We start from the raw sequence: 11,506 nt of genomic DNA, 5'->3' as shown, positions 1-11,506 counted from the left end.
TTGCAGTATCTGGGGCGAGTTGATGTATATATTCTAAATGTGAAATAAATAAACAAGCAGACTTGCAGAATTTTCTTTTTATTGCTTTTTGCTTTTATTTGTTGATATTTTGTTATGTATAATTCTGTATATTTGACATCAAACTGTGCTTGATATCTCTTTGAAGCTTTAATTGTCAGCTTTTTTTCCCCCTCCAGTTTTTATATTTATATTTTTGGTTTTTTTCCCCTCCAGTTTTTACTTCACATAGAGTTCATTTTTCTAAACCAGGAGCTCTCACTTGCTGAATTTAATATTGTTTTCTGGAAACATAAAGTCATTGCCCCTTTCAACAGTATACAGTGCTATTTTCCTATCATCTGCAATAAAACAGTGAGAGATAACACATAAATAACTATATTAACACTAACCATGTTCATTAAGTGCCTCATTCTGAAAATGTGTTACAGCTGGCCACTTACACTTGGCTGGAAATCAAATAACACAGGACCAGCAGAAAATAAATAGCTGACTCTGATATGATACTTGGATAAATTATTACAGGCTAATTTTTGGACTATTTATGTCCCTGAGTGAGGCAAAGTCCTCACTCGCTGAACTCAGCCCCCAAAATTTCATTCCAGCTGCTGAAGTCATGTGTACAGGGCAGGGTATTAAAAATATGGAAAATGGAACAATTGGTGAAGAATGAATGATCGAACTGGACAAGAGCAGCAGTTTTTGTTTGTCCTGGGACAGCTGACAGATCTGTATCACTTTTCCTGCAGCTGAATTTTCTAGCTAAAACCAAATGCTGACAAAAAAACTCATTTCTCTCAGCCCTGCACTGTCACTTGGGCTGCTGGAGCAGCAGTGAAAATCACTCCTCACTGTGGCAATTGGAAACTTATTTACCCAAGACTTCACAGCTCAATGCACTATGCTTTTGTTTTAAAACTAAGAAAGCTCCATAATGATTTTCTATTTTAAGAGACTTAGAGTAGAATAAGACTGTTTAAAGAGGGGGATAAATTCCAGAGGAACAGATGGAAGAAAAATTATCTAGAGGCTTCCAAGTCTGTGATTGTAATATTTAGTTTGCTTATTCTGACTTAGTTTGCAGGTACGATATAGTCAATACTGTTCTTATACCACTATTTTTTAACCAGCTTTTTTTTTTTTTTTTTTTTTTTTAATAACCCCACTCCACATTTTTTGTATTTATGCAGGTCTGTTTTCACTACTTCCTTTTAGATTATAGTGCTATAGTTCCTTCTTGGCCTACTTATTAGTCAAATTGAACAATTTATTAATTACTTCTTTGTTTTTTCAGACAGCAACAAAAAGCTTCCAATGCTGAAGCAGACCCTAAACTCTGAAGCTGAAGTACCAGATACAGATAATTCTCACACTTTAGCCTTTGTGCACTATGTAATGCCGTCTAATTGGTGTTTCCATGGGTCTAGATTTATTTATAGCTTTCATATATTGCATAATTAGCAAGTTGGGGCCTCATTTTTTATTCATTTTACTCTGATTTTAGTACAATTTATTTCATTGGCATCAATGGTGTTACTCCTTCACATATCAATATTAGGCTCTGTATTATTAATACTTATATAAATATTGCAAGGATTATTTAATGCATCCAGGGCTGATTTCAAATCTGTGCTTCTCATTTGCATGAGAGAAAAATCACTTTTCAAGTGTTTTCAGCATCTCTGTTTTTATTGCTTTAAGGTGAAAAGATTTTTGTTGAGTTTATTTGTCTCATTAAAATAATCACTTGGTATCAAGGAAAATAAACCACCTCAAAAGTGTATTTCCTAATGGGCTGAATTCACATAAACAATTTGTTTCATTAGGCATACCTGTTACTAGATCACTGGAGATATTAAAGCATCTAAATCAATTTCTTAAGCAATTCCACATCATATCATCTTTCAAACATTAGTGCTTCGCTGAATTACCAATCTGAGAGCACAGGGCTGAGGGGTAAATTCTAATAACACACAAATGCTTCTGCACTCTGTTCTCTGTCAGCCTGAGCCTCTGAGGCTATGGCATTCTGTTTGCTGATTGCCTTTATTTACTGTATTTTTTAGATACATAATCAGGGCAGATCTGCTGCTTACAAGAAAAAGCTTTGTATTTATGTTTTGTATAGAAATTCTGCCCTAAAAACAACAGCATATAAATAGACTTTTAATCTCTGTTGTGATGTTTGTACACATTTATCTTTCTTTACTTTCATACATCTAATTCCTTGCAGTTACCTTACTTTCAGTAAGTAGACAAGTGATAATTATAAGAATTCATAACCTGATGCTAATCTAACATTTGTCAGTTTTACACCAGGTTGCATCACTGATGTTCCCAGCATTAATTCAGGAGACCAAGATCAGGAATTTATTGCTTAATCTACATCACTATCTCAACCCCCATGTTTTAAACAAAATTACAGATATTTCTTTGAACTAAAGAGATGTGAAATCATCTCCCCTGTTTTAGAATACCACCTTTGCTCACTTTGTTGTTCAATATTAGTTATGCTGAGTGTAATTAATGAGCTTTCAGCATCTTCAGGAGAAGATCCCCTCTGTGATGTCTGTTCCTGTAAATTATCCAGTGCCAGGAAAAGCTGGCCAGCCCTGAGGTCAAGAGGCATGGCCTGTTGATAAAAGTCTTTATCCCCATCACTCCTCTATGCATAATCATATTCAAACTGCTTTTTAGGATCAGCCTCTGGCCTGTGCTCATTCACCAAACTGTTCACACGAGGTTTTTTGAGGTTTCTTATTGGTGCAGGTCAGCACAGAGCAGGCAGTGAGCTCCAGCTGGCTGAACCTGGCCTGGCAGCTTGGTTTATCAATGTAAATGTAACCTGCAAACCAAAAACGCAGGTGCAAAAACTCAATGGGAGGCATAGAAATATATCAGAAATAGCCTATAAACTGCATAAATGGAATTCTGCTGAGTTCATTCTGGTCCAGCCCTAAGGATGATACAGCTACTTGTATTTTCCAGAAAATTGAGAACTCCCATTTTTATTTTTTGTTTCTCACCCCACATTTGTCCCTGTGCAGTTAAATTGTCTTTGGCCCCTTTTGAATACCCCTGTTTAAAGGAAGAAAAAGTCAAAAATAGATCCAAAGTCACTTCTTTCTCACAGGAAACCTGGTGCATTAAGACCTATCGAGGATGGTGAAAAGTTGCTTGGTTTGCAAGCTCCCATCTCTTTTCCTTTCAATTTTGGCAGTGCAGACATTCTTCAACGCTGGGTCAGATCCTTGTGGGGAGAGGCAGGCAAAGGGAGATGATGAGCACCTCACACAGCTCTGCTCCTGGGAAATGTGCCTCTCCTTGTCAAATTCCATCCTGGGGTTGTGCTTTCCAATAACTCTGCATTTTTGCTTTGTACTCTTTTGGACACCACTTTGTCTTCTGTCTGCAAAGTCCAAACCTCTTGTTAAAAAAAAAAAAAAAGAAAAAAAAAAAGAAAAGAAAAGAAAAGAAAAAGAAAGAAGGAAAAGAAATAAGGTTCCCATTTTCCTCCCACCAGCACTGATTTAGCATGTCATGAAGGATTATTTTTTCTCACCTTTGGAAGAAGGCTGAATGACCAGAGATGAAGAAAAAGTCATTAATTCTTAAAGGCCAATCACCCTCTGGCAATTCCATCATTTATTGCTCTTCCTTATTTCTCTCTATTCTCACTTTTGTGTGGTTTCCTCTCTTGATTTTTTAACTCTTTTCCTGTCCATTGTTTGGGTTAAAAAGAAAAAAAAAAAAAGAAACCCAGCATGCTTATACAAGGTTCTCTGGCTCCTGTAAAATACAAATCTTTGGTTTACACAGACTAAAATCATAGGAATTGTATTATGTAACAGAGCCCTTGGAGCACTTACAGGAAATTGAATTTTGTAGCAGTGCTGTCGATGCAAAGGCTGCTGCTTTTTTCTCCTGTTTGAACCACAACAAGGAGGTGAACAGCCTAAAACCTGACACTCCTTAAACACCCTCTCCTTGAGGAGTGGCATGCTCTGGTTTGGTGTCCTGTCAGTCACCTTGCCCTTGGTGAGGGCATCATTGCTCCATAAATGGGGAAAGGGACAGAGGGGCTGCTGCCCTGCAGGGCCTGGCCCCCCAAAAAGGGGATGCAGCAGCCAGGACCTGCCAGCAGGTCTGCCCTGTGCCCCCAACAGCCACAGAGGTGCTGGGTTAACAGCTGCACCCAGTGCTCCGAGAGGTCTTTTCCAAATTTAATTCTATTTAATTCTAGCAGTTCTCTGATTGCTCTGTGCTAATAAGGTCACTGATTAGATTCCCATTTATGCTAATCCAGGAGGACATGGTTATTCTTTTCCCAGTCTCCTTTTCTATCACTGCCATCATTAATTAATTAATTAATCCCAGGACTGCCATGCTCTTTAGATAAACCAGGGAAGTCTCTTTAACTTTCTTCCTCCTTTCCTCCAAAGATTATGGGCTCCAAATCCTACACTACGCAAATCAACACTTTTATCCTGAGCAGAGCAGAAATGTCACAGGGCCTCAGCAGAACAGAATCTGGGCTTTCACCTGGGTCTTCTCAGTATTGTTTATATCACTATTTTGCAAAGCTGTGTGGGATCACAGGTACTGGGATTAAGTGGTGACAGCACATTTAATCCTTTTTTTTTAAGATAATATTTTGAATTTCCTTTAGCCCCTTCACAGCCAACACAAACAGTGCCCCTGGGCTTGTGGGGTTTTTCATGGGTCACTTCTCATCAGCTTCCAGGGTTTGTGTCCCAGATTTGTGCAGGATCCAGGGGTTCCCCCTGCTGTGGGAGCAGTCTCTGCCCTTCACTGGGACGGCAGAAGAATAATTTTAGTGTTCTCTGAGCAAACACTGGCTCCTGATCAGACAAAGCTCCTGTTCCTTTCCCCTCTGGACATGACAGCAACTCCCATACCTGGGAGCAAGGCAAAGCCATTTCTAGGGCAATTCGACACTCCCTGCCTCTGAAAGAATAAACACCTCAAATCTCTTCCTGCTCTGGTGAAATGCACACAGCCAGGCAATTACAACACTTGGTTAAACAACACACTGAAGGCAGCTTTTATTCAGCAAGTCTTAATGCTGAATGCAGACACTAAAGGGAATTAAATATTTTCTTTAACAGAATTCCATGAAACAATTTCCCCCCACCAGTTACCATAAGACAGTTCAAGTGTGCTAAATAAATTTTTACTTTTACTTCAGCATCTCCTAATTATTCTCTATTGTCAATTTACAAACTTTTTATTGATAGTAACATTCTATCCATAAAGACTTAACCACTCACCCCCAACTCATATTTAGTATTGAAAACACTTCCAAAGGACGTTTTAGGTGTTAAATAAGCTGCTGCAACAGAAAAAGTATTTAGTAGGAAAATATTCAGTGGTTTCAACTCCCCCTGTTGAAGCCATTAAACCGCTACAGGTTTAAGAATTCAGAATAATAACTACAATATTCCCCTACCCTGTGTTTCCACAATAAGGAATTCAGCCCATATCAGCTCTCAGACAGAGCACATGCAAATCTGTCATAACTGAAAAATACCTCATTTGTTCAAGCTGTCAGGTGAACAAGAAGCTTTATGAAACCATTCTCTAATTGTTATTGTTTAATCTATTAAACCTGCTGTGTCAAGGTACTTTTATTCCCAACAATAAGAAACACTGAAATATTGATACCTTGGTTACCTCTCAGTGGATTGGCTTTCAGTGACACACTTGGTATTTCTTCTGTTATTAATTTCTGAAACAGGAGGGACTATTAATTATGCATTCATTTCATATCAGAATATGCATTTAACACTATTTTTTGGTCAAAAAGCAAAACCTGGCAGACAAATAACTCATAAGTGACACTAATGAGTGCTGGGAGATGGAGTGGAAAGGCTTTAAATGTGTCCCATTATTTAGCAGGATAATTAAGAGCACAGCTCTACCATGGCATTTTAGTACAGAAATAGATAAGATCCCATCTTATTGCAAGCAGGTGTTGTAATGAAGCAAAGTGAGATCATTTTTATGATGTTGCTGGTCCAAAAAATGATTGCAAATTTATGTTATGCTCTCTAAATTTGCAAAAGTAACCATGCAGATCTCTGGAAACAAAGGGAACAGAAAATACAATGTGTAAAATCTCTTCATTCAGGCGACCTCCAGAGGGAAAAAACCCCCCACATTTATTCTCCCTAAATCTTATAAAGAATTTTGATGACTCACAGATAATGGCTGGTGTAACTCATTTCAAATGGAACTTACTGTACACAAACAACATCACAATTCCATATAAATTACACATCAGACCAGATTATGTACAGTTTTTCTGCTATTCTGATTCCTTAAGAAGGTGGAATGCTCCATGAACACCACAACCAAACTTGGAAATAATTCCATGGTTTTTTTAATTTGTATTTAATATCAAGTATTGCAAAATACAAATAACCCCACATTAATCTACAAAAGATCTGGCATTAAATTGAGACTGTATTTAAAATGGTGTAATTGTAAGACGATTTTGGGTATTGTTCACTGATTATAAACTTCAAGCATGTATACAGAACTCTCAGGGTAGAAAAATACAATATTTGATTACCCAGACTACAAGCTGTGCTTCTTTCATCTATCATTGTGGAAAAACATTCCAGTGAAACAGAAGCCAAACTTTTTGGAGGTTGTGTCTTTCTATTTTAAGATGAAGATAAAAAGACACTTCAGGTTAAAATAAATGGATATAGACATGAAAGAATGCAATTTCTGCATTTCAAATATAACATCTTGGAGAAAGTTCTCCAGGGAAAGGAAAGCCTTTGTGTCCAGAAAATTTTCCAATTCTTTTTTTTTATAAATAAGCAGTGCTTTTGTGTGGCATAGAGATGCTGAACATCATCTTTCCCTGGTAGCCACCATCATCCCTTAGAACAGACTGAAGTTTCAAGGTCATCCTTAGCAATTAATCAAAAATAAGCTTGTCTCAGCCTAGAGACACTAAACAAGGTCCATGAGATTGATACCAACAGTTGGGCTAAAATTAAACAGAAATGCAGCTGGTGTCATCTGATTCCAGCTCTGTGGAGTGAAAGCACTTTGAACCCGGGTGGTGGCAACGATTTTACAAATCCTTTTGAGAAAGCAGAACCTGTACTTGTTATCAATTTATAGGATTTGTGATTTTCCACTTCTGCTGCTGAATCCTCCGGGGTCAGCAGCTATTGATGGACAGCCAGAAAGATCATGTAGGGTACCAAAATCAGTAATAACTGTACAAATGGCTGGGTAGCATCAAACCCCAGAAAACTTTCTGAACCTGCCAAGCACAAATCCATAAGTTCCTGATACTTTCCTCTTTTTTCTCTTTGCCTTTATGCACAGAGTTTGAGATTCGTTACACTTGAAATCTGAGGAAGTTAGGTGGTGAGATGAAAAAAGGAGCGAGATACAGAACGAAAGAAGTGTGGAAATTGAAATTTAAAGCATAGCTAATGTCATTTGGCTGATTTTGCTGCAAACCTATGGGGGAAAGGGAAAGAAAAAAAGAGTAAAGTTCTGCAATATGTAAGAAACTGCTCCTTGAGATGGTCTTGATTTTCTGCTCCCCTGCATGGTGAACGCTCTGTAGTTGAAAGAGTTTGAAATTAATCACCTTTATATGGAGATTAAAGAAGAAGTGATGAGGCGTGATAACCTACAACTTCTTTTGCTTCTTTTTATAGTTGGGGAAATCTCTACTACAAAGGCTGCAGAGGTGGGGGAAGATCCAGTGGATGGATCACTTCCCCTTTCATCTGGCATTTCAAACAGATATTCTGGTGCCATATTTGCCCACTTCTCCCTCTTACACTCACTGTAAATTATTGTTTCTGATTGTCAGCTTAGCTTTTATTAATGTTCTACAAGAAAACCTGCCCGTGGCTTGACTGTTTCAGATGTGGAGCAGAGCTGGCACTGAATTGGGGTGGAAAAGGATTTTGTTAAGTAAGGAAAAGTTTCGGTCGTTTTGAAACCATTTTACACTTTATGCCTCTTTACAGACTGAACTTCTCCCAGTCATTTCAGCATGACAGATGCTGGTCTAGGAGATATTAAAATAGAAGAATTTTAAGCTTGTTTCCTTTTTTTTGGATCAGGGATTCAGCTGGAGCCCATGGACAGTGATTTCCCTGCAGCCCGTGGAGCCCATTCTGCCTGGGATGGCAATGGGTGAAGAGTCTCCCTGTCTCTGTCTCAGCCCATGGGATTCTGATTTTCCCTTTTCTCTCCCTGTTCTGATGGGAGGAAGACTGGCAGCTGCCCAAGGTCAGCCCAGCACACCTTCCCTATCTTGACTGCCCTGGAAAATTTTTTGCCTTGATACATTTACATTGTTTTCCAACCATGACCTTATTTTTTAATTGATAGACCCCAATAAACTCTTATTTTCAGCTGTTTAGGGCTTGCAGATCCTCAGACCATAAGGAGAATCTTTTATCTATTGAAGCTGAGAGAGAAGCCAGGACCACAGCTCTTAATTCTGCTTTGTCACTCACTATACAAAAAACAAATATCTCCTGTTTAAATCCTATGAAACTCATGAATGTGTGTTTAACACCCCAGATTTAGGGTGAGTTTTGAAGAATCTTGCACCCTTAACTGTTATTATAATATAAATTCAGTTTGCCATGCCATTTGAAAGCTTGAAATTGTAATAACTGAGGAGAAATTTTATTGTTTATTTGCAGTTAATTTCTTGCTTCATACTTTATTGCACACTGTCTTCTCTTGGTATCCATTAAACTTGTTGTGAGCCACAGAGAAAATACCAATTTTTGTCTGTGGGGAATAAAGTAGTCTCAAATTTTACACTTATTAAATTACCACATAGGCTATGTGGTCATTCATTCTTAAAGTAATACTTAGCAATAATGACTTTTTACTAATAAACACCTAATGATTGCCTGAATTAGAAAATTATCCAAATTACCCAGGCTTGGTAGTACAGTAAATTTGCTAGAAGGCATTAACTATTTAAAGTACCAAGACATAATAGAAAAACTGACTGGTGGTTTCTGCAATCCCTGTTTTATTATGAGATCTCCTTGCAGTAATACAAGTGGACTAAATGTTCTAAACTTCCTATAGGAAGACTATTATGGTTCTGAATTGGCCAAGTTTGTTAAATTACTGAGAATTATGGTCTACATAATTTGTACTTAATTTCTTTGAATACCAAAGAATTTAACCTTTGTTTTCTTATTCACAGTTTGAATTCTTCCAGTTCTTCTACGATCAGGTCAAAAGCTACCCAAATTGCAAGTCAGGATGGGTATGATTCAAAATACTGAAATATTAGAAAGAGGTATATAAACACTCATGTTACAAACAAGGATGAAAACAATCTTACACTTCAGTATATGGTAGCTATTTTTAAATAAAAGATCCATATTACAGAAGCTTGAGGAAATCAAAGAGTCAGAACTGACTCCCACAGTTACCTGACATCAAGGCCCAACCCATTAGTGGATTTCCCAGCTATGGCTCATTTCAAACTTCTTTTTCTCCACACCCTCCTTCCCCATCAGTGCCATTATTCCAGCTGATTTATGCACTGAGGAGACACACTTCATCAGCTGAGATTAATTCCCCAGCTCCTGGGTGCTGTTAGAGGCAGATCCTGGCTCTGTGCATGTCAGAGCCAGCTGAGGTTGGCATCTGAGTGACAGAGATTAAATCTCGGCACTTCAGCACACATTTCACTCCATGGGCAGGAGCAGGGGAAGAGCACAGAAGCAGATCAGAGTTTTCCTTGGCTTCACTTTAATGAGAATTGAGATTCCTAGCCTGTATGAATAAAGGGGGTAATTTCTCCTGTTGCCTCTGCAATCTGCACCAACAAAGCAGAAATGCAGTTCTGAGCTCTGGGGAGCCTGTGTGCTCCTGAGGATGTTTTGCTGCATTCACCAGGTGCAGCAAACCAATCACCTGAGAAATCACAGCACTGCACCCCCTTTGTTCACAGCTATCAATAGTGCTTTGCCAGATGGCACAGCTCTGTAAAAATAGATTTATTTTTTTAAGCAACCCTGATTTCAATATTGAGTAACTCAAGCAACTCAATAAGTTAATGAGAAGTTGCAATAAAGACTGATGAGGATGTTAGCATTGCAGAAATCACCACACCTCATGGAAATTTAACTTTTGAATTACTCCTCTAAAAGGTCTGTAGGAACCCTGTTGAGGTTCTTGGTGAAAATAATATGATAGGAGCAATCTATGACTGCTACAAATACCTGATTCAGTAACTCTGCAAATTGCTTTAGTAGAGATAAAACACATTTTGACAAACCTCTAAAGGTATCTCAGAAATTGTAGTGGAAATGTCCTTTCAGCACACAAAAGACAGGGCATTTTGTATGTTAAAAATCCAATATTTACCCAGTATTAGAAGACCACATGTGATCAGTTTCTGGTTCAAAATGGAATTCTGAAATTGTGCTCATTTATATCCTTGTTAAGTTTTTAATCCTTATTTTGCATTATTTTTCTCTGTGGTTGGCAGAATTTTGATGTACAAAAATAGCAAACAACACATTCTGCAATACTTATTTCTGCAATTCTCTATCTCAGAGGCTCCTAGTTAGGTTTGGAGGATATAACTGAGTGCCACCAATGGGTTAAAAAAGAGTTAGTGGTGGAACCAGCAGGAATATGTTTGAAAACATTGAATTTCATTCTTTGGCTTCCCTGTCACAAGGGTGACCGTCTGGAGGTGTTTTAGGCAAATTCATATTTTACTACAACACCAACAGAACCTGCTGACAGAGTTCAGTGTTTCTAACAGCTTTGAACTTTGTTCATATCTTTAGATTTCAGTACATTAACATCTTTGAGGTTAATGGATTGCCAAAATAAAATGCTAAATTTGTTCTCATTCAGTCTGAGGTTGTTAATTCTGCATTGAATTCCTCCATCTTCACTGATGTTCAAGAACAGAGCTGATCTCTACAAATAACCCCCTCACCACTCTAGTCTGAGGTGCCAGAAATTATATATTTTACACAGAAATCCCCCACATTTTCTTGAATTCTTTAAAGTTTTAGCACAATGGCTGTGTTTACTACAAAGTTAATTAACTGCCTGATTTTTTTCCCTTTGGTTTCCATAGATCTCTGACATTATCTTTTACCTGCAGAATTCCCTCTGGAATGACAAGTCACCAGTTAAGAGCCTACAGCAAATCTCCTTGCTGCTGCTTCATTCTGTGTTATACTCATGTGCATAAATTTGATAATTCCTTTCCCCACCCTGTCCTAAGGTTTCTCATTTTCATTCTTTCTCAGGGGGTTCCTTTCCCCTGCTATCTTTAGGAAATCTGTTCAGTATTACACAAGAAGATTCTGCCATGATTCTGTGTGCAGAGCTCATTCTCCATTTGCCCAGGTTTCTTTCTTTCACATAAAGTCTATTTTAGTCTTTTTCCAGAATTCTCAGTATTTCCCCATACTCCCAGCAG

At 38.0% G+C, this 11,506-nt stretch overlaps 1 long non-coding RNA gene across 3 annotated transcripts in view; it reads right to left on the bottom strand.

The window, feature by feature from the left end:
* Window positions 1-2,194: 2,194 nt before the first annotated feature.
* The window catches only part of LOC135304241 (uncharacterized), a 37,645-nt gene continuing 28,333 nt past the window's right edge, over window positions 2,195-11,506 (bottom strand). For all 3 annotated transcript variants that reach the window (XR_010365663.1, XR_010365662.1, XR_010365664.1), the window contains 3 exons: window positions 5,704-5,767; window positions 3,581-3,735; window positions 2,195-3,444 (listed from right to left, as the gene is read on the bottom strand). This is a non-coding gene — a long non-coding RNA (uncharacterized LOC135304241). The remainder of the gene's footprint in view (window positions 3,445-3,580; window positions 3,736-5,703; window positions 5,768-11,506) is intronic.

The sequence above is a fragment of the Passer domesticus genome, chromosome 7, assembly GCF_036417665.1.
Source record: "Passer domesticus isolate bPasDom1 chromosome 7, bPasDom1.hap1, whole genome shotgun sequence".
In the NCBI taxonomy this organism is placed as follows: domain Eukaryota; kingdom Metazoa; phylum Chordata; class Aves; order Passeriformes; family Passeridae; genus Passer; species Passer domesticus.
This window is presented reverse-complemented; position numbering and strand designations above follow the sequence as displayed.